The 27,882-nt window shown below is 37.9% G+C and overlaps 1 protein-coding gene and 1 long non-coding RNA gene across 4 annotated transcripts in view; both read left to right on the forward strand.

Moving 5' to 3' along the window:
- LOC123881235 (protein outspread) overlaps positions 1-27,882 on the forward strand; it is a 389,980-nt gene that overhangs the window by 256,582 nt on the left and 105,516 nt on the right. The window lies entirely within an intron of this gene.
- On the forward strand, positions 786-19,894 carry LOC123881269. The gene is made up of 3 exons (XR_006799451.1): positions 786-796; positions 11,739-11,741; positions 19,842-19,894. It is a non-coding gene; the product is annotated as an uncharacterized LOC123881269 (long non-coding RNA).

The following is a 27,882-nucleotide window of genomic DNA, read 5'->3' on the forward strand; positions in this document are numbered from 1 at the left end:
TGCATGGCACCATTAAATATCGTAGGAGGCGATGACCCTCCGCGCGGCTGAGGTTCCCGCATCGTAGTCGCTTTGTCGCGCAGGTTTGGATGATGCATTGTTTTGGAGGCGCACCTTCTTTTTATTTTATCTGCTTGAACTCAGCTTATTTACTTTGACAAAATACGTTTAAAATTCATCATCATCAGGATCAACCCATCGCCGGCTCACTACTGAGCACAAGTCTCCTCTCAGAATGAGAAGCTACCACACTGGCCAAGCACGTATTGGCACACCTCACGCTCCTTTGAGGGAGCATTATGGCCAACTCTCAAGCATGCAGGTTTCCTGACGGTGTTTTCCTTCACCACGTCGTTGTCTGTCTGTGTGTCATCTTTCAAGAGAATCAAAACTTATAAATTGGGTACTTCCCGTTTACGTAGAATCATGAAAGGCAGGTAGCAATATCTTATAGCCCAAGCACTCTACTCCTGTGGCCCAAGTAAAGAGAAAAATCCGACAACTGAATTGTCATTACATAAAAAAAAACTTGTACAGAACTCTTCATGTGTGAGGCAGACTCGCACTTGACCGGTTTTTGAAAGTTATGTCAAATAAAAATTTGACATGCAATAACAAACAAAATGAAATACAAGCCACTTTATTCCTTATTTCATCGGGTGAAAGTCGATTTCAATTTAATCGTAGGTATATCTTGAAAAGCGAACTATTATACGACTACGTAAAATGGGTACATTTTTAAAGCAACGACATGTTAGAAACAGATATTTCATTTTGGTCGTGTTAAACTATGTGAGTCATTCAGATAATTCTTGATTTAGTGATGTTCGGTCAAAAATATTTCATGGAACGTATAATTAACATAACATTGATGTTACTTTTGAAGAGATATTAGCTGCCTTATTGGATTTATATTATTATAGAAATTGTGTTTTAGAATGGCACAAATAAACGGTAATTTATGAATAAAGTTTAAAAAGCGTGAAATAAAAATTAAATTAAAAATTTAAAAAACCCCCGACACATAAACCTCTAAAAAGTAAACAAATAATAGGTAAATATGTATGGGCCCTTTAAGAATAGTATAAATAGTAAAGTTTTATCCAAGCGCTCGTTGCGTCGGGGGACCGCTAAAGACTATTCTTTCTACAACAGATGACTTTCATAGTTTATCATAGGTAGCGGTCCCCTGGCGCAACGAGCGCTTGGATAAAACTTTACTATTTATACTATTCTTAAAGGGCCCATACATATTTACCTATTATTTGTTTACTTTTTAGAGGTTTATGTGTCGGGGGTTTTTTAAATTTTTAATTTAATTTTTATTAAAGTTACTAAACAAGCTGGTGAGTACCCGAGTATGAAATGATTACTGCCGCCCATAAATATCTGTTAAATGTGTACTAATTTTGCTAAAAAGCGGCTAATCCTGGCGTTAACTCAATAACTACTTTTCGGGGATGCCACTTTTTAGCAAAAGGAAGGGATTAGCTTTATATGCAACTTCTTTTGGCCGATTCTTTTGCCGTGCCTGTGGTGCAATGGAGACGCGTCGCCAGTACGCGCGGCCGGTAGCGTGCGTCACGCAACGTGCGCGTGTCCACTTTATTATTATTTATTGCCGTCCAATAATCCGCGCCTAGATAATACCGTCCAAACGGAACACCGCCGCGTTACATTCTTAAGTCATCTGATGTAAGATTTCCAGAAAACTTTACGAGTATACTATAAGAGCTGACGAAAGAAAATGACCTAGCTACTGTCCTATTCAATGTGTTTTACATAACAGACCTATTACTTTTCCAAGTAGTATACTAATTTTATGGTATACTAGCTATCCGCCCGGCTTCGCTCGAGGGAAATTTGATATACCTACCTATACATACATAATAAAAAATACTAAGTTACTTCTGGATAAGCTACTCGTAGCTTTCTAATGGTAAAAGAATTATTGAAATCGGTTGAGTACTTTCGAGTTTATCGATGGGCGTAAAAAGGTAACAGACAGACGCGCTTACGCAATTATAATAGATAGCATTAGTTTTTTAACTAATTAAGTATCACGTGCTTTAGCGGTGAAGGAAAACGTCGCACGTTTTCCTTCGTGAGAAAATGCATGCCTGAAGTTCTCCATAAGGTTTTCGATGTGAACATTAACGTGTTATTAAAAAAATGTTGGGGCCCACAGTACTTTGACATACCCTGATCTTAGACTTCGTTCCTCAGGCACCACCATATCCGAGAGTTGGTAGAATGCATGTCCACGAGTTACTCGTAAGCCGTAAAAAGTGAGCTATAAAAAGCTGATCCGTACGCAACGGCACTATAATCTGGATCTAGTGTTGATGTACAAGTAGTCCGGCTGTCAGCGTTGTACTTTGCTGTACAGTTATTTTGCTACTTGACGACATTTGTGTGATTTTATTGGGTACTCAATTATTTTGAGAATTGTTAAAGAAACAGACCAGTGCACGGTAGTGGGCCGTTGAGGGGTTGAGATGATGATGATGAAAAGATTTTCCTTTGCTGACTTAAAAGGGCTAACAAATTGAAGAAAAATTGGCGTTTTAGACGTCGCGTCGCGCTGAAATTTGATTTTTCAGAAATCCGCCAAATACGAGTAGGTACCTAGGCCAAATCAGATAAATCTGTATGGTGCAACGTGCAGCAGACGTGCATTGCCCGTCCTTTCACTACTACAGAGGCAGGAAAAGCAAGCAATACCTTCGCACCATCACCACCACCACAATACACCACAAAAATACCCCATTTTAAAATTAGAGTATTTACTTATTAATTATTATTATTGAGGCGTACGTTCAAGCATGAGTTTTGGATTATTTAATTGTAATAGATTGTAAATGTATAATATTGTAATAAGCAACTTATCTTGTTTCAGGTATGCATCGGCAGAATAATCCGTGGTATTTCATGAGTAAGAGGTATCTATTCATGGAACCACATAATGTGTTAATAACTTACATTATAAGTTAACAATTAACACATTATACGGTTTTTTCCTTCACTTTTCCATATTCATGGAATCAGAGGTATGTGATAAATCGATTGTTATTACTTCTACTCAAGTTTTTATCATGATAGACTTGTTGAATAGGTAGGTATATAATAATATCAATAACTGCCATACCGTATTAGCGTATATAATCGATAGCCACGTTACCGTATTAAATAATGTTCAGAGTGATCGAGATATTATTTTTTCGCATTATTAACAGGGCTCTCTCCGTCACTCGTTTCATACAATCATAGTTCCAATTTCATTTGAATATTAAGCAACCAAAGTCCATGAAATTTTGCAGACATATTCTAGAAACTAATATCTGTGTCTTTGGTGTTTTAGATTTTTCTAAAAATATGTAGTTTTAAAATTGCAGGGGCTCAAAGATTTGTGTGTAAATTTTTAAGACCGCGTAACTTTGAAACCGAATATTTTAACAGAAATTGGAACTACGTTTGTATGAAACGAGTGACAGAGAGAGCCCTCTTAAGTTTCAGAATACTATATAGTAGTAGTTACCTATAGTACACGACAGGTTGAGATGGCAATCGGGGTATGAGGCGGCGGGACGCCCCGCACACCCGCGCGTCACCTGCGCTATCCCGCACCAGGTTAGCACAGGAGCTGTGCGGGTGTGCGGGGCGCCCACGATTGCCATCTGGACCAGTCGCGTACTATACTTATAACAATTCCAGTAATGAGCGGTGATAGTCTTGTGATAGCCATCGACCTCCCATTCAGAGTGTCCGAGGTTCGATCCTAGACAGGCATCTCTAACTTTTCCGAGTTATGTCCTTTACTTGTTTTAGCAATGAAAGAAAACATCTTAAGAAACCCGCACACCTGAGAATTTTCCGTAAACTTCTCAAAGGTGTGTGAAGTCTGGCACTCTGCACTTGGCCAATGTGGTGGACTATGGACTGTCTAAATCCTTACATTTTGTTAGGAGTCGCGTGTTCAGTAGCGATAGGTTGAGATGATGATGACTCATTATTTATCGAGAACGAGCTTGAGTCTTTCAAAGCTTATGATTAATATAAACCCCAAAACTTAGAACTGTCATCGGTACTCAGTCGGAGTCATTGTAACATATCTTCTGTTGAAAGTCGAGTGCAAATTGAAAGTATTTGGTCTGTGTATGTTTTTCAATAGAAAGTTAGCGGGTGCACGCGTGGGTAGCAACCACAGAACTCTAAGTAATAGAAATGGTATCTGTTTTCTTTAATACGAGGACCGTGTGTCGCCGATTTTTGGCTTATTCCGTTTATCCACCCTAAAACAGCTACCCTAGGGTGCATATTTCTTGGACTAAAAAATTATATAGAAATTCGTCATCCGGGGCAGATAAACAGGATATACGCTTCCGATTTCTAAACTCTAAGGATGGCAGTTCTAGGGTGGATCAATGGAAAAGGGCGCCAATTTTGAGCAACTTACCCATACAAAAACGTACAAAAATAATTTGAAAGAACATTATCTCTTGAGCCAACGCAACATAAGTTAAACTGTAACGCTAAGCAAACCAGCCTGCTCTTACGATAACGTGCTGTGATGAGTGACATCTACGCGGTGACAATCTTGTGCTTTTTTTTAAATTTCTATTGGGTATAAACGTACTCTCGTACTTCTTTAGTCTATAGTTATAGAGACAGACCTAATAAAGCGAGCGCTCCTAGTGGAGACCTTGCATTCAAAAGCGTTAAATCCATTTTTCTCACATTATTGTATCGAGATGACGCGACACCTCAAATTCTATCAACGTTAGTGAGATGTAAAATCTCATTCTGTCATTCTGATGCCATTTCTATTACGTTATTAAGATTTCTGCGGCAGCAACCACATAGCGCTCGATTAGGAATTCGGATGTCGTCGCTTCTTCGCCTCTTCGCCACACGTCGCTACTTTTACTTTCAAATGCACCTACCTACCTGGGTAGCTGAGTACCTGTTTCTTTATCTGACAACCATCGCGTCGTATGCCGGGGTTCCCGGGTTAGATTCCCGTTTGTGACTAATCTTTGCGCCCTTTGCTAATCTTCGTAGAATGCTTGCTGAACTAATGTCCACAGATTAAATTTTCATTTGCGGAAAGTATTATATTTATGGGTGTTTTATTACATAACTAGCTGATGCCCGCGACTTTGTTCACGTGGATATAGGTTTTAAAAATCCCGTAGGAACTCATCGATTTTTCGGGATAAAAAGTAGCCTATGTGTTAATCCAAGGTATTTAGGTATCTATCTCTATTCCAAATCTCAGCCAAATCCGTTTAATAGTTTTTGTTTGAAAGAGTAACAAACATACACACATACACACACACATACAAACTTTCGCCTTTATGATATTAAGTTTCTTGGGTTTACCCGTGGAAACTCTTCGATTTTCCAGGATAATAATAAAGCTTTTTCAATAAAAACTTCGGCCGTTACAACGAAGTATATTTGAATTATTTTATCATGGTTAACTTTGGTACATGACTTGTACTCATTTGTAGAATGTTATTCTCCATGATTCAGGTAATTTTGTTGATGTCTGTATGCCATACATAAAATTGTACGTATCACGTATCATAAGTTATAACATACCATTTTTCATTTCTGGTAAAAACGTGAAGAATAATTCACGCGCATGTTTCAATTTACAACTCGAAACCGAAAGTCAGTGCACAACATGCGATTTTCGTATGCCATAAATCAATACGGAAATATATTCCACCGTTTAGGTATCGTACAGTTCGGAAGAGTGCTGATACAAGAGCAACTTGCATCTCTGATACAAAAACTTTGAACATGCTTAAGTGTATTTTCAAATGCACTTGTCGTGGACAATACTTTTATCAAACGACATAATAATAATATATAACCCAGCGAATCATTTCTTAAAATAAAGATTAAAAAAAAACGACATCAATAAATAATTGTGTCAACCTCAAAGTCAGGTATTTAAAGAAACTTTTTTGTCTTTAAGTTATACCTTTAAATTTTTAATAACTAAGCCTTGTCCACATAATACATTCCACCTCCATAGTTCGACCATAGGGCGCCTTCTTTTCCATCCATGTAAATAAAGATCGACGGCGTGATGCGCGGCCGAAGCGGGGGTGTAGCGCTGCAGTCGCGCGTCTTTATTTATATGGATTGATAAAGCAGCGTGGTCGTAGGGCTGCAGCTGTGCTGCCTCCGCGCGGCACATTTGCGACAAAGAAGACGCCTTTATGTTTAAGTCATTACTTCAAAAATTCAACAACTGAGAATCAAAGAATGTACCTATCTATAAAGAACCTATTTTGAATTTATGTCATTGACTTTGACTTTGTGACGTTAATGCGGAACTGTACGATTTCTAAGCGGTGTACCCGCTTTGTAAACGTCGAAGGTATAAATGAATTCAATTCTTTATCAGATCGAATTTTACGACGCCCGAAAACGGCTGTATGGGCAATTTACGAAAACCCCGCGGGCTTGTGTTTTTTTCATGAATAAGCTCAAGAAAGCTGGATTTTGTGATAGGGAGTCCACAAAATCACAAATTTAGGACAATTTAGGAAGTTATTATTGTTTAAGGTGAGGTACTATGACAGCTGCAAGCATCTTTTTCTACCTGTCCTTACGCTATGTGGGGTCGGCACAACATGCCTTTTTTTCTCTCGTCTGGCTTTACACTGATTAGCCAATGTCAAGTTTGTAGTTATTTACAAGTTAGGGAAACTATATGTATAAGTATGGACTTCGTCTGTGCCGGCGCCCGCTGACATACACGCGGCGCCCCTTTAGAGCGCTTCCCAGTCAGTTCCACCACCAGTAAACACCAGCAGAACAGAAAAACCGGCCACTTCTAACAAAAAAACACTCCAAAAAGTCACAACACGCGCGCCAGCAAACGCCACCACAGACGAAGTCCACAACATGCCTTCTTCCACTCACTTCTGTCATCCGTCAACGCATTATCCATCCCTTTTACACGGATGTACTCTTTCACGAAATACATTCACTTTTTCTTCGATCTTCCTCTCCTCTTTTTTCCTTGTACATGCATACATGCGATAGCTGCGTACATCTAGAAATAATAATGTAGGTACACCATCTTCACGATTGTATCGCGGCTTTCGCGGCGCGGGCGAAGAGCCGGGCTATAGACTAATAATAGTACTTGGCTGAAAAAATATACTTGCCAACAATCTAATCGACCAATATTTTACAGAAGGAGATAGTATTCGTAGACCGAGTTTGATTCAGATGTCTTGACAGATTAACATGAGCCTTTAAGTCCGGAAAAATTGTTGTGTGAACGAAACTCATGACTCTTTCATACCTTACGGTTATGTGGTAGCTATAATATTAATTTAATTATAATTATATGAGTAAAATGAAAAATAGGACAAATCCATGAAAATTAAGACGAATGGCTACCTTAACTTCAAGTCATAATGCTTTACAGAATGCCGACTAAAATAATAAGGGTTTTTACTTTTTACGTTATAAACTTTAAATATGGTTGATTATGTAAATTGTTTATATGGCGGACACCTTCAAAAATTGATAGGTACGAGAATTTTATACTTTGCAATGTCATGGCAAAGTTAATCGTTTCGTACTGAGTTTATAAGTGACTGGCTTATTGCCGCGACTTCGTCTGCGTAAACTACACAAATTTTGAACCCCTATTTTACCCCCTTAAGGGTTGAAATTTCAAAAATCCTTTCGTAGCGGTTGGCTACGTCATAATAGCTATCAATCAGTCAGTCAGTCAGCTTTACCTTTTGTATATTTAGACTTATTTATCAACTAGACGATGTCCGCGCTACTTCATCCGCTTCGATTTAGGTTTTTATAAATCCCATGAAACTATAATTTTTCAAGGATAAAAAGTAGTCTATCCGTCTAAGCTATCTATCTCTGTACCAAACATCAAATTCAGTTGAACGGATAGACAGTAGAAATATAACAGACACACAGATACACTTTCGCATTCATATAATATTAAGTAATACAGATGTGGAACTTGTTCGAAAATATAATTGCAAACTCAAATGAAATTTTACTGTGCGAAAATTTTCATTTTGAATTAGTTGCTAGTAACTTAATCAGACTGCAAATTGCAATAAGTTAATCACAAGTTAAATACAGGTACAGATAAGAGGTATTTCGTCAACGGAAGTCCGATAATTTATCTGAGTTACTATCTAGTTCTAGTTTAGTTTGTAACGAGAACGCCTGAAACTTATAAGCGACATTGCTAATGACTATTATTTAGTCGAAACACACGGGTGCATAAATGCATTCAGTCGCGGCGTTTTTATGTGTAGCTAGCCAATGCCCGCGACTACGGGTGGATTTAGGTTTTTAAAACTCCCATGTGTCTCTGGGATAAATAGTATCCTATATCATTCTTCAGGTCTTCAATAACTTATCCATGCAAAAAATCACTTCGATATGAACGTGACTAAAGGACTCACCAGTAAATAAACACACTTTTGCATGTATAATATTATATTATGGGTTGTGATAAAGATTGAATAACCGGATAGGTCTATAATAATTGAACCGATCCATTAATGGTTGTCCATTATATCGATCAATTACAGGAAGTACTTTCCGGTAGCCTTTGAGATAGCGTAGGTGTACCTAGCCGTATCGTACGTACGCAGTACCTACTTATATTGTTAATAAGCAAGTGTGTTTGTTTATTGGTGTATCCTTCATTCACGTCGCAATGGATCTATGGGATTTTTTCAAGGCTATAATTGAAGACCTGGTGGCAGGCTACTTTTATCCCGGAAAATCAAAGAGTTCCCAAGGGATTTTTAAAACCCTAAATCCACGCACACGAAGTCGTGGACATCATAGTTTTTAAAGATAGCATCCATTAGGCAGGCCGGGTCAGGCCGCATTGCAACGCAAAAATTCGTCTGCTAGTACCTACTATACATAATACATATATTTTATATGAAACTGCGTTGATTAGAAACGCGGCAGAATTGATAATACATACCTACATACAAAATGCTCGCCACGCCGTTGCGGTCCGACCCGTCTCTAGTGTGCGCCTTCCTTAAAGTCGCAGTCAAGTGCTAACCTGTTACTGCTATAAAACTGTTACACACCTGTATGTTTTCACACTTGCAGCCCACCTGTTCACAACTTGTCGACTGACCCCAGCACTCCAAGTTTAACATGCAGCGGTCAAAAGTAAAAGTTACTTGTAAGTGAGCTCATCTGTCTTCATTGGCCCGGATTAAGTACCTGCTCAAGTATTCTGGGACATGCTCGAAGAAATTGGAATTGTAATCAATTTTATCGACGGTAAATCATACTAGTAGATTCAAATGATTTTGTTGCTCTGGTATATTAAATTGATTTATTGCCAATAGCCAGATTTTTGATGGTTAAATGAACTAATAAGAGTTAATTTAATAAAACACCTTATTATCATCCATCGCTCATTACTGAGCACTCCTCTTAGCTAATCTCGTACTTAGCCAGCGTGGTAGGGAGACTGTGGCTATAGACTACCACGGTGAGCAAGTGTGGATTAGCGTAGACTTCACGCATCTTCATTATAGAGAACTCTTAGATAAGCCGGTTTCATAACGATATTTTCCTTCACCGCAAGTGACAGTGTGACAGTGTGTGCCTGAGATTGAACTTCAGAACTCCCGAGTACGAGGCCTTCGACTTAACTTTAGGCTTTTACCGAGTTAATAATAACAGCCGTACAGTTAAAGTTTCACCAAATAAAAATCTTAGACTAAACATATTAATCAATTAATCATAGATGAAGATACTGGCAACTATGGCATTGATGCATAGAACAAAAACAGAAACAAATAAATAAGTATCTGAAAAGACAACGAAATCAAACACCGACTTTGTATTAGATTCCAATCATTTGCAAACAATAGCCGTAATTCGCGTTCCACCACGGCACTGGGTACTGTGTGCGTACTTAGTATGAGAGTTAATATCTCACTAACGTTGATAGTATTCGAGTGCTTATCATAAGTCAATGGCTGAAACATTCCAGGGTTATAGTAAATTGGATCTTAACCGACTTATTTTAAAGCTCAAGTTTATGTATACATCTACAGCCAGCACTCCAAGCGGAATGGTAGCGAAATTAAAATCAGTGGCATTGAGTTTTTTACTTCATTTCAAGGACTTTTAGGTCCATTTTACTTTGACGTTGTTATGTTTCGACTCTTGAATTCTGTCAACGTCGTCGGTGGGATGTAAAATCTCATACTAAGCACATTAGGTAGGTAAATGGTAGGTAAGTAATGAATTGAGATATTTCACGTCAGCCACCATCGATCACGCGCCTATGGGGTCAAGGTGGTGCCGTACCGTTGCGTACAGACTACAGTACAGACTACTTTCCATGGTGATTTATTGAAAACCATTATTTTAACTTTGAACTCTTTGTTTTTTGTCCTAAAGTCCGCTTAACTATCTATCTTCGATGACTCCATGACCCATAGTTATCTTGGCGTTTCCAAAAAACAGAGCAAGGCAAAAAAGCAAGCCATCTCAGCTATCTAAGGGTGTCTGACAGGGTGTTGCCACGATACTGTCTGGCAATGCATGACGTGAATTCTAATACAGTTCCGAAGAAAATATACAAAAATTAGACTATACTTTGACGTAAGATTTTTTACACCTTTATTACCTGTTAGCTCCCGAAGCCACCATGATCCAAACTTCACAGTCGTTGATTTTAATTGATTTTTTAAAGCTTTTTCAAAGCAGCTTTTATAAAATAACGAAGGTAAGGCACGCTCTGACTCTTAGTTCATTATAATCCAGATAGATAGAAGGGTATAACGTCAACTTGGAATAAGCCCAGACTTTTCGAAATTCTCACAGGATAGGAAATAAAGAGGGTTTATATTTTTGCCAAACGAAGCTGCGGGCGGCCTCTAGTTATTATCTAATTTATCTCACCATCTTCCTTTCGGCCTGCAATAAAGTGCAGTAAGATCCAATTTATCTCCATATCTAGACCACGGCAGTAAACAACTGAAGTGCTAAGTCTGCTAAGTGTTTACGCGTATCGAAGTAACTTCGGGCTATTATAAACTGCAGTCTGCCACTCTGTACTTGGTGTTTGGTGGGCGGGCATACACGGGCAAATATATCACATTCCCGGGCGAGAATTATGATTGGTATTGTTAGCTCCTCCGTAATTATTTGGAGGGGGTAATTGCTCTTGTAAATCTTATACACTGGCACTTAGTTGGCAGTGTACGATAGCATTTGAAAATATTCTGCAAGCGCTGTTATTTTTCCCATACTTACCCACATTATATCAATTTCACGCTAAATTCCAAGTTTTCGTGCAAGTTTTCAGTTACACGAGATTCGTGGTCCACCGCCTCAGATATTTTATCTATTCAATACAATATTACGTGTGGAAAAAATAAAAAAATATCTATGAAATAAATATAAATATCTTGCTATAATATAATTAATAACCAATTTTCTATAGCGAATTATTAATATATGATAACGCATGAGCGTCCTTTATCTATTCGTAACAATATTGCGTGTAGAAAAAAAAAAGATCTATGAAATATTACTTTTTATAACAATTAATAACCAATTTTCTATAGCGAATTATTAAAATATGATAAGACATGGGCGTCCTTGAGAAATCAATTTAGCTTCAATATCTCGTAAAATGAAAGTGAAACACGGTTATGGACCAATAGATGTGGTTATAGACGGTAGAGCGATTTTCCACACTGCCCATAAGTCATTATGCAAATTTTATAATGTACAGTGTTTGGGCGGGTCGGGCCGCGGCTCCCGCGCACTCCTTTTTTGGTTTTATTAATTTATAATCCTATCTCCGGACGGTGTAATTACGCAAGACGGGAAGGTAACTATGCATATTAACTCAGATTATGAAATATTATTTTGCTATGCCGATTTTGCCCGTGTATTTCCAGTTTAGTATTGTAGTGACTTCTTTCGCCTTCAACCTGATCTTATGAAACACAAGTGTAAATTAAAAATTTATAACACCCCCGACAAGTGAAGTTACAGTAACTAGAAAAGACCGAAAAGACCTGATAACTTTCAAACGGCTGAACCGATTTTCTTGGACTATTCCGCGCCTACGATCCAAAGTATCAGAGTTTTCCAAAACATCATTTATAAATAAATAATTATGTATCAAGGCAACGTCCATCTTGACAGCTTGACATTTGTCAATTGACATAATATTATGAACCTAACGGTTATGTAACCTTCTTTTCTACAAGAAAACTAGAAAAGAGCTGATAACTCTTAAACGGCTGCACCAATTTTTTTGGATTATAGCTAAGAACACTCTCGATCAAGCCACCTTTCAAACAAAAAAAACTAAATTAAAATCGGTTCATTCGTTTAGGCGCTACGATGCCACAGACAGATACACAGATACACAGATACACAGATACACAGATACACAGATACACAGATACACAGATACACAGACACACAGATACACAGATACACACGTCAAACTTATAACACCCCTCTTTTTGGGTCGGGGGTTAAAAAGTATGTCTCTACATTTATACTAGGGATAAATCTTGCGGAAATCTGTCGAGTTTCGTCGGAAATCTTCGTCTGTGCGTGCATTTTCTCTAGATTTTACCGTTACCTAAACCCTCTTTAATAGTTTGTGCTTTATGAAAAATTCAAATGGGATCTTTAAAAAAAGTAAATCCACGTGTTTAATATATAACCGGTAAGTTTTAATATCAATATTATAGAAATGTTCGGATTCAAGGGGGTATTTTACCCGGTCAACCCATTTCCGCCCCACTACTGAGTACGGGTCTCCTCTCAGAATGATAAGGGTTTAGGCCATAGTCTACCACGCTGGCCCAATGCGGATCGGCAGACTTACATACCTTTGAGAACGTGGAGAACTCTCAGGCATGGAGGTTTCTTCACGATGTTTTCCTTCACCGTTAAAGCAAGTGATATTTAATTGCTTAAAACGCACAGGAGGTATTTTACATTTATCTTATACTCCATGAATACTTACAATTCATATCCCATCGGGTCGATTACCACGCGGAAGGGTAACTAATAACAAACGGGCCCCGTGTCGAATCCAGCCTGATTTTATGTACCATTAGTGATATAATAGCCGAAGAGACCATAAGATTTTCTGAGGAGGTCGTCAGTAAAAGCTGAAACCTATTAAGGTTCTTCTGTGATACCTGTGAATGATAAACTGGACCGGCCAGTTGGACCACGCAAAGTTCGCGAGTAAATAATATGTTTCTTAGTAAATATAATAATAAAAAAGATATTGACAGTGATTCTGCAAACTTCTACAAACTGCAACAGCTGTTTATCATGACGACCAGAAACATCAAGCAGTTCAACCTAACTGTTCAAAAATTGTAAGCCCATCAAATAGCTTTGAAGTCCTGTTTGCCAAAATCAGGTTACACAGAAAAATTATCATTATTGTGATTTTCAACCGATAGACGGTGATAGTCTTGACATGTATGTGGCATAAGAAGTACTAACTCCTTCATCCATACTATCCATACTTCCATACTTAATATTATAAATCCGAAAGCGTGTCTGTCTGTCTATCTGTCTGCTACCTTTTCACGGCCCAACAGATAAACTGATTCTGACGAAATTTGGTACAGGGTTAGCTTATGTCCCGGGGACGGACATAGGCTACTTTTATCCCAGAAAATCAAAGAGTTCCGACGAGATTCCTAAATACCCATCCACTTAACCGATTTGTATGAAATTTAGTACCTAGGTAGCTTGCGTCCCCGTAATTGACAACAACAACAACAAACAACTTTTTATCCCGGAAAATCAAAAAGTTCCTCTGGATCTTTGAAAACCTAGTAATAAATAAATTCATTTCATTTAATTTCGCTGGATCTTTGAAAACGTAGTAATAATAAATTCATTTTATTTCATTTCGCTGCAGTACATAGGTTTCTTGTAGGGACTTCCACACGCTACGGTCTTGCCTGAATCCAGCGGCTCCCTGAGACTCGTTCAGCAAATACCTCCTCAAAACATCCTACCGCCTCTCGGGCCATAAAGGATTAGAACGGCGGTGTCCCCTGGCGTCTACGTCCACCCGCTGCACCGAGGAGACAATTAACTGTGGAATGTTGTAGGCATTAAATTTGATTGGGTATCCGATTGCCGGGTCTGTAATTACGCGCTCTTTGATTGAAATTTATTTTGTCCCTTGGGAGAGTTTTGATGACTTTTTTCTCGTGTGCGGTGAACTGATACGTCAACTATTGTTTTGCTAGGAATGTTGTCTCTTTGTGAAATGTGATACGATATTGATTGACTGTGGTTTTGAGAGCAGTAGTCATTATTCACTACCCACAATATTACAAATGCGGAAATGTGTTTGTTTTTTGGTTTGTTCTTTAATAACGCAGCAACGCAGCATCGGATCGTGTGTGTGTGTGTGTGTGTGTGTGTGTTTGTTACTCCTTCACGCAAAAACTACTAGAAGGATTTGGCTGAAATTTGGAATGGAAATAGATAATATCCAGGATTAGCACATAAGCTAATTTTTATCCCGGAAAATCAAAGAGTTCCCACGGGATTTTGAAGAACCTAAATCCACGCGGATGAAGTCGCGGGCATCATCTAGTAGTTTTTTAATTTCATTAGAAGTTAGCTTTGATTAAAAGTTAGAGGCTTGGAGAGTCACGCTATTTATCTCGCAAAATCAAAAAGTTTCCATCCGATGTCGCCGAGCAGGATTCAATACCGAGATAGCCCTTAGGTATAATATGAGATGTGTGGTACAATTTACGAAATAAACGTTTTTTCTTTCTTTTTTGCAAGCCTCGATAGCTTAACGATTGAAGAGCGGACTGAATTCCGAAAGGTCGGCGGTTCAAACCCCACCCGTTGCACTATTGTCTGTGCTATTATCGTACCCACTCCCGGCGCAAGCTTTACGCTTAAATGGAGGGGAAAGGGGAGTATTAGTCACGATTAGCATGGCTAATATTCTTTATAATAAAAAAAACTTTCAGGTTGAATTCTGGGGGCAGAATCCGAGATTATCTTCATCAGTTAACACTAGGCCACATAATTCGTTTACACACATTTTGACCGTTAGCTGGGCGGGCCGTGAACCCACTTGCTCGGTTCTACAGTTTCACAACGCGGCCTTCACTCGTCGCGCGCCGCGTGGGAATGTGCCGCGGAATTATCTCATCTTCTATACTTCGACTATTTGCAATGCACTTGCATATGATGCCGTATAAGGCACGGGGCCGAATGGTTTGACTTTCAACTAAACGTTTCACGGTATTACAAATTTTGAAGCTTAGATAAACGTTGTAGGTTTTGTTTACGTACACGTTTTGATGGAAAGGAGACTTTGCAATGGAAAGAGCAGCGTTGATAGCAGTGGCGTGCACTTCATAGGTGCAAAAAGTATTATACTTATATTTTTTCATTTTATCAGTAAATATCAGTTGCTGGTCGAGTTCCAAAGTAAATAGCGGGTAGGCGGTGTTTTTCTTCTTTGAATCGTATAGTATATTTGCCATGTAGTTTCTAATGTGCGATGTGCATGCCTTAATGCATGCGTGTGCACGCCACTGGTTGATAGACCCTCCACCGAGTGGAGAGGTGACATTAACGAGTTAGCTCGACAAAATTTTCCGACCGCATTTCTTTGATCTTCATGCGGGAGACGACGTCAGACGAGTCCGAGGGAGCCGCTGGATTCAAGTGGAATAATATCGTGGCGACTGGCGTCGCTAGAGATCTATTTCATTTGACGATCATGATAATGACATCCTATTCCACCTTTAATACCTACATCTTATTATTGAAAGCACAACAATTTTCTTACTCAGAAAACAAATAAAAACCTGGAATTCGATTACTCATATTAATTACCATCAGTCATCAGCATCGGTACGGAATTACTCTTAAAAATAACAATGGCGTCGCACGCGCACCGCACTGACATTTGGCGTTCCGGTTCACCTGCGCTTGCGCAAGCACCGGCGTGCATCCCGAGCCGCGTGTTGTAATTAAATGTAATAGCTTGTATCGTGCATTGTCGGCAATCTTCGGCAATCATCTGCTACACGCGTAAGTTATGCGACCTATCAGTTAACATGTGAAAACGGTTCTTGCTTAACTAGGCATGTATTCATATTCTTTTTTATTTGCCCAAAACATGTACATTTTACATAATATTGTTATACACGTTACAGCAAAAAAACCAAGTGTAAATTAAAAATTTATAACACCCCCGATTTTCTTGGATTATAGCTAAAAACACCCTCGATCAAGTCACCTTTCAAACAAAAAAACTAAATTAAAATCGGTTCATTAGTTTAGGAGCTACGAAGCCACAGACAGATACACACATACACACTCAAACTTATTAACACCCCTGTTTTTGGGCCGGGGTTAAATAGATTTCTTAAGATAAGGAATCTTGAGAAATCTATTTTGAATTTCCCTTCCTTCCTCATCAACCCTCTAGCTAGGCTTTCACTTCTTGACATCTGTCAGTTCTCCACAGATCAGGTGTGCAGGCAGGTTTTTCACAATATTTTGTTAGAATAAAAAGATATTCCGTTCAAATGCTAAACTGTCAGATAAAACAAAGTGTACGTAAAGTCAGCTTATTTCATCAAGTTTGGAATGGAGCCTCATAGTTCCGTGTGGTAAATTATGCCGGAATCTTCGTGAGACTGGGCCCGTCCCGACTCCCGGGAAACGATAGCTTGGGGTGGCCATGTTTTCAATTTCTTTAGAGACAGAATTGTAAAAGCCAAAGTGTAAAGTAGCATTTGAACTAGTTTGGAAGAGTTAGATTCGATAAGAAAAAGACAGTAAATGGTGCCCATTGCGACCTATTTGTAGACTCCACGTTTTCCGTTGGTATATAGTATATACCTACGTATGACATGTTTAGCATTAGAAAGATTATATTATTAGGTGAATATAAAAAAATGTATAGTTGTGGTAGTAGATATAGCAGCAGGCTACAACAGAAGCCTGCCACTTTAGTTACAGGCTTCCCAAACCAACGTACGAACGAACGCGTCGTTGAAATGTTCCTCATTATTTGGGTGTAGTCCCGTTGTCCCCATTCTCTATTCCAGTTCAACGGGGACTGCGGTATTTGAATAATAAAAACTCTGCGTTTTCTAATCCCGCTGGCCCCATTAATGGGGACACGGCTAATAGGGCCAATGGGACTACAGCACTGTTCGGCGTACGCATTGTTGCCTATAATATGAGTGAGCGAGTCAGATTCAGTTTCGCTTCTGTCGGGACTCGGGTGTCCCGTGAGACCTTTTAACTTTTTTTGTACATCTTAAACCATGGCCTCCCTACTCTAATCCTGTATTAGAAACGGCCGGCGCCTTTGTACCGTGCTCACGCGCATCCTAATCGCCCGGTGATACGCAATCATGTCCGTAATGGGGCCCGGGATCGAACGCCCCTCTCTCCACCAACTCAACCACTAACCTTTCCAACTATAACATTTTAGACTCCTTTAAAATGGGTAATATTATCATGTCTTTCTTTATGTTAGGCTACTATATAATAATATTATAGGGTAGGATCTGCTTTAACAAAAACCCCCTATTATTTTGTGATTCATGTTAAGAGTCTTGACGCTCAGCAATGCGAAATATGACCTTTTCAGAGTCATCAAAAAATAACTAAATAGTTCCTTCTTTTTTTGATTTGAACATTTAAGACCCACCACTTTACAGCACCAAAGTACAGCTCGAGCTGCGATGGCGCCTTGTAAAATGCTATACCTGGTCTACCCTCTTGTATAATTGTAATACTCGGGTACTCAAAAAGCGAGGAACTAATCGCCTGTAAGTTTTCGAAATGTGGATCTACAGGAAAATGTTCAAAAGAACCTGGAACATCTTTACATTGAGCGCTAAGACGGAAATTGTATGTCCACCATCATTCAAAGGAAACTCGCTTTCTTTGAACATTTTCAAAGGAGCCCAATTTTCATTCCCAAGCTTAGTGTTGAAAGGTAGATAGATAGATAGAAATCTTTATTGCACACAAAAAACACATGTAAAGGAACATAACACAGAAAGAAGAAAACAGAAAAAACAATTGTGTGCAAAGGCGGCCTTATAGCAATCTCTACCAGGCAAAGTAGAATTGAAGGCAAAAGGTCTCTGCAGGTCGCCGACGACGCAAATGGTTGGACGATATAAGGGGGTGAACAAGGCTTAGTTACCAAAGTTAAGAAAGACTTTAGATAGAGAAACTTTTCGTATGATGATCAAATCAATGAACCAAACATCGTGTCGAGGAAGACACGCAATGATGATTTAAGATAGACATGCTTACTTGCCCCAGAGACTTTTTCAACAGGCTTTTTGTACTTTTATGCAGCGTTTATTTTTTACTGCAACACAGCGCAATCGACAACCGATATCTACGGGCTGCAAAATGGTAACCTGCATAATTATACAGACCGTTGTAAATAGAGCATGCTGATTGATGAAGGCGACTCGATGCGACACGGTGCTGTGGACGAATCATAAATGCGTAGCGTGTTTGTTTATTGGTTTGTCCTCCAATCAGGCTGCACCGTAACGGATCTACGTGACATTTTGCATATAAAAATATCCATATTTTTTTCTGCTGATTTTTTTCCAGCTGTTCTCATTTTCTTTCCAAACTGGTGTAGAATCAACAAGTTGATGAAGGCGACTCGATGCGTTGATGCGATGCGTCGAATTACGAACACCGCGTTTATTGACCGTCAAAGCCTTGCCATACTAGACAGTAAGGTGAAGAACCTTTGCTACATCATTACGTACACGATACTTGAACACTAGGGCATTATGTAATCAATCAGCTCCATAGTCCACATTTTTACCGCTACTATTTGTCAATATACGTTGAATACCGTTTTAACATCAATAATATTGGTCGAATCACGAACATCGCAAAAATTGACCGTCAAAGCCTCGCCATACTAGACGGTAAGGTGAAAAACCTTTGCTACATCATAACAACTTACATGTAGTTACTTGAACGCGTAGGGCATTATGTAACCAACCGGCTCCATTGTCCGTGTTTTTTACTCGCTAACCACTTGCGGTCGCCGGAGGAAGTTTCATGTACGCGTGGATCTTCAACTTTACCTCAGCTCCTGCGGTTTGGATGCTGTTCCCATGTCTCCTTTTAGTTTAGCCTTTTTGTCTTACGGATATAAGCCACTAGTGACCCGCCCCGGCTTCGCACGGGTGCAATGTAGATACTAATGTGGTGTCAGTGAAGTTTTTTGTTATATTTCAAAAGAATTAGACAGCTTTGGATGAAAGCACTCAGGCGGCTTGATTTCTTCCGACATCTTTATTGAAAAATTTGGTAACAATATGTATCTTACTTACTGGTAATCCAATAGGATATTACTAAGGGCCTGTTTCACAATCGCCAGATAAGCTTTATGAACGGATTTTGTCATTTTGACAGATTTCCAACACAAAAACTCTCATAACCTCAAATTTGTTAGGTAAAGTTTATCTGGAGATGTGAAACCGGCTCTGAACATTAACTGAAAAGTGAACTCTGCAATGTATTAGTTTTTTCAACCAAATCGTGCTTAGATTTTGCCCATCACCTTTTTCAAACGCACAACAAAAAACCTTTTAAGTAATTACTATTAAAGTACTTATAACCTTTATTATTAGTGTATTGTTTGCGTAATTTGTTCGCGTCGGTTGAAAGGCAATTTGTCAGCAGTTAGGTATCAGGACCACCGTATCAGCGGCGGTGGCTCAATCTGGTTCACGATCAAGATCGGTAGGGTTAGTATGAGATTTCACATCTCGCCAACGTTTATAGAATTCGAGCGTTACAACTTCAAGAACTCGGTATTAAACAATGTCTTTCGGCGTTAGTACAGTCGCATACTAAAGTTCTTCTGCTGTCTACCGGCGTGAGAGTGACTCCATTGAGCTCTTGTAATTGCATGGCAAGGTGGAGGGCATAAGAGGATGAGAAAAGTCACCCATGCGATGGACCGACCAAATTAATTCTGTAGAAGTGGCCCCTTAACGAGTATAATATGTACCACGCTATCTGCCAGCAGTGAGAAGTGGCAAAAGCTCGTGAGGCGCATAACATCTGCCCCCAAAGACTTTGTCATCATAAGTTTGTGATGACCATTGTAACCATTCTGTCAAGAGTGTTACAACGAAGAAGAAAAAAAAGAATACATAGACCTCAAAGTCCTTGATTTAAAGTCATGCATTCAGTACCACTGATTTTCTTTGGCAAGGTTTCCACTTAGAGCGCTGGCTGTAGATAGCTAAACTTGAGCTTTGAAACAAGGTCGTTAAGGTTCTTTGACGTTAAAGTTTTTTGAAGCTCGAATTCTATCAGAGTTAGCGAGATGTCAAATTCATACTTACCCTACGGGAGTGCTACGTGACGCGTGCGCACGCGGCGCACGCACGAACAACCCTTGCACTATGAACCTGGAGATAATATCATGCACGCAATCAAATCGATCATTTTTCATGTCTGTTGACGCCTTTTTTAATTTGTTATGAAATGGCCATTGTCTAGACGCACATAATATTGAATAATAGGCTTTAAACCTCAATAGCTCTAATGTTTTAGATGGTGGATCGAAATCAGTAAGATCGTAAATAGAAGTAGCGTCAAACCCAACCAGAAAAAGAAATCTAAATAATCTTGTTCTAAAATTCCTCCTGATAATATTTTTTGGAATAATAAATAAAAGCATTCCAAAATAAAGATTTGCCAATATGTTGAATCGTTTCACTATTCTACTTGAACAACAAGTTAAAATATATTTTCAAATACAAGTAGGTATAATTTACATCCAACACATATATAAGCATAAGATACTTGTCAGAAATATTCCCATTTCCTAGACCTAAACAAACATTGAATACCAATTTAGTTTCTTTTTGTTTTCCGTAAACAATAACGATGACTATAGTTTATTTGTAGTTTATCTTTTTTCAAAAGATCATTACAAGGCAGTTAAATGTTATGGGCATTGCTCTGATGACTCTAATATGAAACGAGCTAGTTTGGTGGTCCCAACTCCCAAACCATGCGTCTGTCGAATAAATTGACAAGCATCGTCTCTGAGCCAAGCTGATTAAAATTAAGAGTGAAAGTATGTAAATCGTCGTGATCTTAAAATATCTTGTAATAATAATTATGCCCTTTTAGGGGATATTGTCCATATCCTGTTTATAAAACGGAATTTTGATCACTTATTTTATTTATCAGAAATAGAGTGTGTTTCTTTCGTAGTTTGATATAGTTAAGTTCATTATCTCTTTAGGCTTGTACAATTGTTTGCGAATATGTATAAAGATATTGAAAATATATTTTTATGTTAATTACTTTCTTGTTGTACACACGAACTGTTACATTTATTAAAATGGCTATAATAAATGTAACAGTATTACTTATAATGTATTGTTATAATAAATGTATTATAGAAGCAGGCGTTATTTTGCGGAAGTCCATGATATACAAGGAACCAAAAGCTTAATTTGCTATAATCCGCCAAACCAAAGAAATCTGCGTACTATACAGATTTCATTGGTTTGGCGGATTATAGCAAATTAAACTTTTGGTTCCTTGTTATAATAATTTGTAATGAGCTTCTATAAACTCTTAAATAATAAAATCATTCGTTGGTCCTATGTTTGAAATGCAGTTCTGACAAATGAGTTTCTAAGTGGCCTTTGGCCTCAAGCAATGTCAACTCTACTGCATTATCTCTCATTTTTTCTGTAGTGCCCATTAGCGTAGGTGCATCAGTCTAAGCCGCCTTTGATATTATCTCTGGCATTCCTACAGGACAGGGGTCATTTTTAAAAACATCTTTGTAATGCCGTTTGATAATACATAATTTTTAGTAAGCTTGTCTTTCTTTACTTTGAACTGCAATAGGTTCAACCGCTAGATTATATTATGTATTTGGTATTTTCATTGTCAGTGATTTTAGTAAAACATTATAGTTACTATATTTTAAAGTTACATTAGTAAGTAATAAATTTTTGAGAGGTTACACACCTCACTCTTCAAGAGTTAAATACCCTCGAGAATGTATGCAATAATTTACGGGTGCAAAAAACATTTAATAATATTCAAACCAGTCTGAAACAATTACGTTTGATATGTGTCTTATATTATGTATATGGTTGATAACTAAACTCATCTTGTTCTAATGTTGAATATATTTAGCGAGAAGGCCCTCATGTTTTTCAAAACTGATTTCTCGGTCTCCTGACAGACAACTAATGTGTTAGGTCGAGGTATCATTGTAGTTATTTTCTTTTATTACTATTCATTATAATCATCTGCCGCATCTGAACACATTACATCTTGCTCGTGTTTGTTTACGGGTCATATTTAATGTATTTAACCGCAAAGATAACTTTGTCTAGCTGCAAGCACAAATCGGGCCCCAAAAATAAACATAAAAATCCATCCCGAATTATAAGGTCCTTCCCTTTTATAATGTCTCGTTTATACATCCGTATCGTCTGTTTGATTGATGGCCTCTGCTTTGTAAGGGCCCATTTTTAATGGACTTCTGACGTTGATTTAATAAAAACCCTTCATTACGCCATCAAACGCTCTCAGGGTCAAGACCAAGAATCCAACCCAGACATGCGATACGTAATTATACAACGCTAGCCCAGCTTTAAAGTACAATGAGGAGTTACTTAACCGAAATGAAAGTGCATTGTAATGTGGTTTCAAATATAATTTACAGTCATGAAAGAAAAAAGTCGCGGCACCCGACAAAAGCTGACAAGCAGATCTAATCATATATCAGGACCACCTCGCTAAAGACGCGCCAGAGTAGCAACTAGCATTCTAGAGGTCAATGGACATCGCAATTAGAAGATGTAAAGTTGGCAGCGATCACTCACGGGCACGCACGACGGGGAACGGGATATTGGCGGCCATTTTGAAACCATTACCGCACAAATGGGGAGTCTGAGCGCATTCTGTTGCTGTATGTCCATAACCGAATCTCTTTTTCTCTTTGACGGATGCACTGGGTCCCTAATATACTGCAACATTTTTTTCTTTATTTCGGCTACTGAAATGATGGGCTACCTCGCACTCGGTGCGATCACCGGGGGCAATTTGAATGCGATTTTCTTCTTATTGCACTTGACACGCTGTTGTTAACATTGAAATTATTCTGAGAAATCTAAAGCTTAATTAGAGGTTGTGTGCCCTTAAATTGTTTTCTTTTTGTACAAAAATGTTTGGTTATACGAATGTTCGCGTGTTCCGAAATCGTGTGTATTTTTAGCTCCGTCCATTATTTGGTAAGTTTGTTTTCAAAGTCAATACACTTCAACATGCTCTTTTAAGTGACGAACTGTGTATTTATTGTATAAATTACGTTTCGTGTTTCCAAACAAAAATCTATTTACCCAATTAATAACTTGTAATAACAAGTATTTTTTGAGGTTAAAGAGATACTCGTATTAATTATGAAAAACGAAAATATTAATTTGCTTGTCATCAAGTACCAATCATGTTTATGCGGCTGCTGTGTTGTTTTGTCGATAATTTGAAACAAGTTTTTAATTGTGAATATTATTAAAATATTCGATTTTATCAATTTGTATTCTGACCGTTGACCAAACTTTCTGTTTGACAGTTATGTCAACGTCCCGGCGCGTGCGCACTTTGACTAATGGCCCGCCATATTGCGCGTTCTAAAACCAGCGACCTTAAGCAAATTGTCTCGTTTCTTGATTGAGAGACAGCTTGTAACATTATATTCAGTTTGCAATAATACTTGTCTAGTTTATATTATGCAAACATTTCTATTAAATAGAGTTCCCTCATAGGGCTAGTCTTTTTCCATTCATAAAACAGCAGGACATTTTATATTTCGAAGCAATAGCGCTACAATAATATTACTTACTTTAATAGTATTATTATCATCAACTAACCCAAACTTATTATATTTTCTAACTGACCACAGTGTTTTCGTTTTATAATCACACACCTGCATAATATTTACTGTAACAACGGAATATTGTTTTTTTTTTTTTTCATCTTTCCATTGTTCTCCAACGTAGCATTTGACGGACGTGTAATTAAAAACCGTTTACACAAAATCTCTCGGTGAAAAATATTCAAGAGACAAGCACATAAGCATGATCAATCATCGCGAACATGTGCGTTCCACCGAATTTGACATTTGATGTTGCGCCATTATATAACCTTCCTACTCGCTGACAAATAATGGAATCTCGTAATATTTGTAGTATACATTTTTTTATTATTGGTCGTTGGTTTCCGACTTACCCTAATTCTTGCTTTTATTATGAAGGTTTTCCAGGTTTATCCATGGGGACATTGTCTAGATCAAATTTTAATATGGGTATCTTCAAGTCAAGAGTGAAAGGCATCTTCTAGGTAAGCGCGCTTCATCTTAAGCTGCATCATCACTTGGCAGCAGGTCTGATTGCAGCCAAGTACTAGTCTATAAATTTAAAAAACAACAGAATGCTGTGATTTTCTACAATGTACAAATAAATGTTCATCTTTTAATTTTACTAAAATCAACATTCGATCTGTTTTGCTCTACAGTTGTTTCAATTTGTTTTAACTGACTTATATTAATCTTCAAAATGCAGCATATTATGTCGGTTTTTTTACTGTGAGATAGGCAAGCTTGCGCTTGACGACAATCATGCTAATAAAAAGCAGTGATGATGAGCTCTAGGTTGGAGGTGTCTTTATATTGCCTCTAGGTACATGTAATTGAAGTTTGTACCATACTTCAAGAGTTAATATTGTTTGCATAACCACCAGCTATATTATTTCAAATCCAATAATATCCTGCAATAATTATGTTGACGTTTCCTAGTCATTTGCATTGTGGGTATTATTATCGTTACCAATTTGCTTTTCACCACTGCAGGCGCTATGTTTCTGTTTTCGTGTTCGGTTAGTAATAGATAATGACGTTTTGCAGCACGGTTGGGAAACTCGTTACTTGAGGGTAATTTAACAAATTGTCCAATTTTTGTAACTACCAATTATATCTTGAACAACACCGAATGTTTTGACTGTAATGCCGATAAGACTGTACGATAGTACGTGTTCAATTACTTGCTTATTGAAATTACGAAACCTTATTTACTAGGATACTTAAATAGCGTGAGAAGCTACGTATCATAATGTTTAACAAACACTTGTTTATCATCATCAGCCCATTGCCGGCGCACTACTGAGAACGGATTTCCTCTCAGAATGAGAAGGGTTTGACCATAGTCCACCATACTGCGAATACTTAGAGCAGATCGACGAAGTAAGGCAGACAACACTACTTTTAAAAAAAACATGTCTATGGCTGTAGCTTTTTTATTTAAAATCATTCATAATTCTCTAATACCTCCATCATATTAATAAATTGAGAAATGACATTGCTAAAAATATTATCGATTATAATATTATATCGTTAGTGGAAGGGTCTTCTTTGGTTAATGCCTGGTTATACAGTTTTTGTGACGAGTATGGCTAACGTAAGTTATACTTACTACAGTACACGACCTACCTATATGTAAAATAACTTAGTTTCAGAGACTGCGACCACAGGTAAATATTTTTTTATAGTCCTTGCTATAATTTAAGTTTTCGTTCGTTCTTCAAAATTTATGTGTTATAATACTAGGAGTCATAATGAGCATCTAAATATCAAGAATGCAGCTTCCGTTACTCAAGACTTAGGTATGTCTTGTCGAGCTATTTACACGCAACTTTATAAAAAGTTGTCTTGAGCGATCACTTAACTGTGCGTGTGGCGTTTACGGAGCGGTGTCGCAATTAAACATCATAGTGTCGAAAGCTGAGGCAAGAGCAATTCACGCTGCGTCTGGTATGAGAACCTTTCACATTCGATGACTTTCTTCTTCCTGGAGTCGTCCCTGCATTCCTGGATTCATGGGAAGAAATTCCGGAGACTAACTAGTATTTCTTGAATGTTCTGAAGAACTATAGGCATGAGGCATGTATGAGGACAATCCGCTTCTTATGTGTATATGAAAAAAGATCCAGAACTTGTGAATGACGGTTATCAGAAATTGGAAAATGTAATCTAGATTAATTATATTCGGTTTGTTTGTATGAAAAGGTTTCTTTAAAAATTACACAATTTCGAAGAAATGACTGAAAATTTTGTTAATAGGTTCAATTCTCAATTTCAACAACCTTTTTATGTTTCTTATTATAAAAATTGTGTTAAAAGGTCAAAAGTCAAAACATTATAAAATCTAAAAACGCGATGTAATTATAGTGTCATTTAAAAATTACTTTGCTCTAATTGTCATTTTGTCGCTTAAGTCGCACCACGTAAATCATTTTTTGGCGGTTTTAGCATATGGAAGCCATCGCCCTCTAATCTAAACAGGTCTTTTTAGCCAGTCAGAAGCAGGAAAACGCTCAAAAGGAACTCTTTTCCAACAGGAACTCAATCAAACTAAACCTCGAGAAACAAGACAAAAGCAAGATTTTACGCTCTCCCATAAAATTTCTAATTTTGACTCACGCGGTGTTTGAACTTAACTTTGCAAAGAGAGCAGCGAAAGAACAACACGTAAAATCAAACGAATTGGAAGCTTCAGTACTGACATAGTCCTTAATCTAAGGTAGGTACCCACTGCTAACCTGAAAACAAGTGTAAATTAAAAATTTATCACACCCCCGACGATCCAAAGTATTTGAGTTTTCCAAAACATCACTTTCAAATAAATAATTATGTATTTAGGCAACGTCCATCTTGACAGCTTGACATTTGTCTGTTGACATAATATTAAAAACCTAACGGTTATCTAACCTTCTTTTCTACAAGAAAACTAGAAAAGAGCTGATAACTCTTAAACGGCTGAACCAATTTTTTTAGATTATAGCTAAGAACACTCTCGATCAAGCCACCTTTCAAACAAAAAAAACTAAATTAAAATCGGTTCATTCGTTTAGGCGCTACGATGCCACAGACAGATACACAGATACACAGATACACAGATACACAGATACACAGATACACACGTCAAACTTATAACACCCCTCTTTTTGGGTCGGGGGTTAATAAGACCTTTCAAACTATCCAGTCTATGTGACTAGTGTATTGTTAAGGCCGTTGGCCCGTTGGTTCGTGACTTGATTAATTAGACGGCGAGAACTCCGCTCTTCGCCAAACACTTCAGTGTTGCGTACGAGGCCCCACACGCTACCCCGGTATTGTCATCGTAAAGAAATTGATGACACCAGATCTTGACGAACTGACAACTATACGGAGCATGATAAATTGATTACTTGATTGTAGAGCAAATTTTTTTAAATGACATGGCCTGAGTCATTTTGTACTTGTATCATCATCATCAGCAGAAAATAGAAATACTTACATATACAGGACGCTATTGAAATCAATTTTCTACCTAGCGTCTCCACTCTCCATACATCATTTCTCGTAGTCAAAAACAAATCGATAATACTCATTACTTTTTCAGGGTGCCAAAGTGTCACAAAGTAGGTAGGTACTATTTCTTAAAATAAATATTCCTACGTTAAGGGTTTTTGATATTATATTTTCATGTCTTTCTGTCAACAACCCTATGTTATGTAATGTTTTACTGAGGCAAAAAACGCGGTTAACAGCGTTTTAATTGATACCCACGCATTTTAAATATCGTTTATGAGATACAGATTCAAAACTTTTTTCGATCAGTTTTTATCGCTTTATTGTTTCCGGTTGTTGTCCTTTAGCGGTATTTGGCACTGATTTGCATAATCACTTAGTTAATATTGACA

The sequence above is a fragment of the Maniola jurtina genome, chromosome 3, assembly GCF_905333055.1.
Source record: "Maniola jurtina chromosome 3, ilManJurt1.1, whole genome shotgun sequence".
In the NCBI taxonomy this organism is placed as follows: Eukaryota; Metazoa; Arthropoda; class Insecta; order Lepidoptera; family Nymphalidae; genus Maniola; species Maniola jurtina.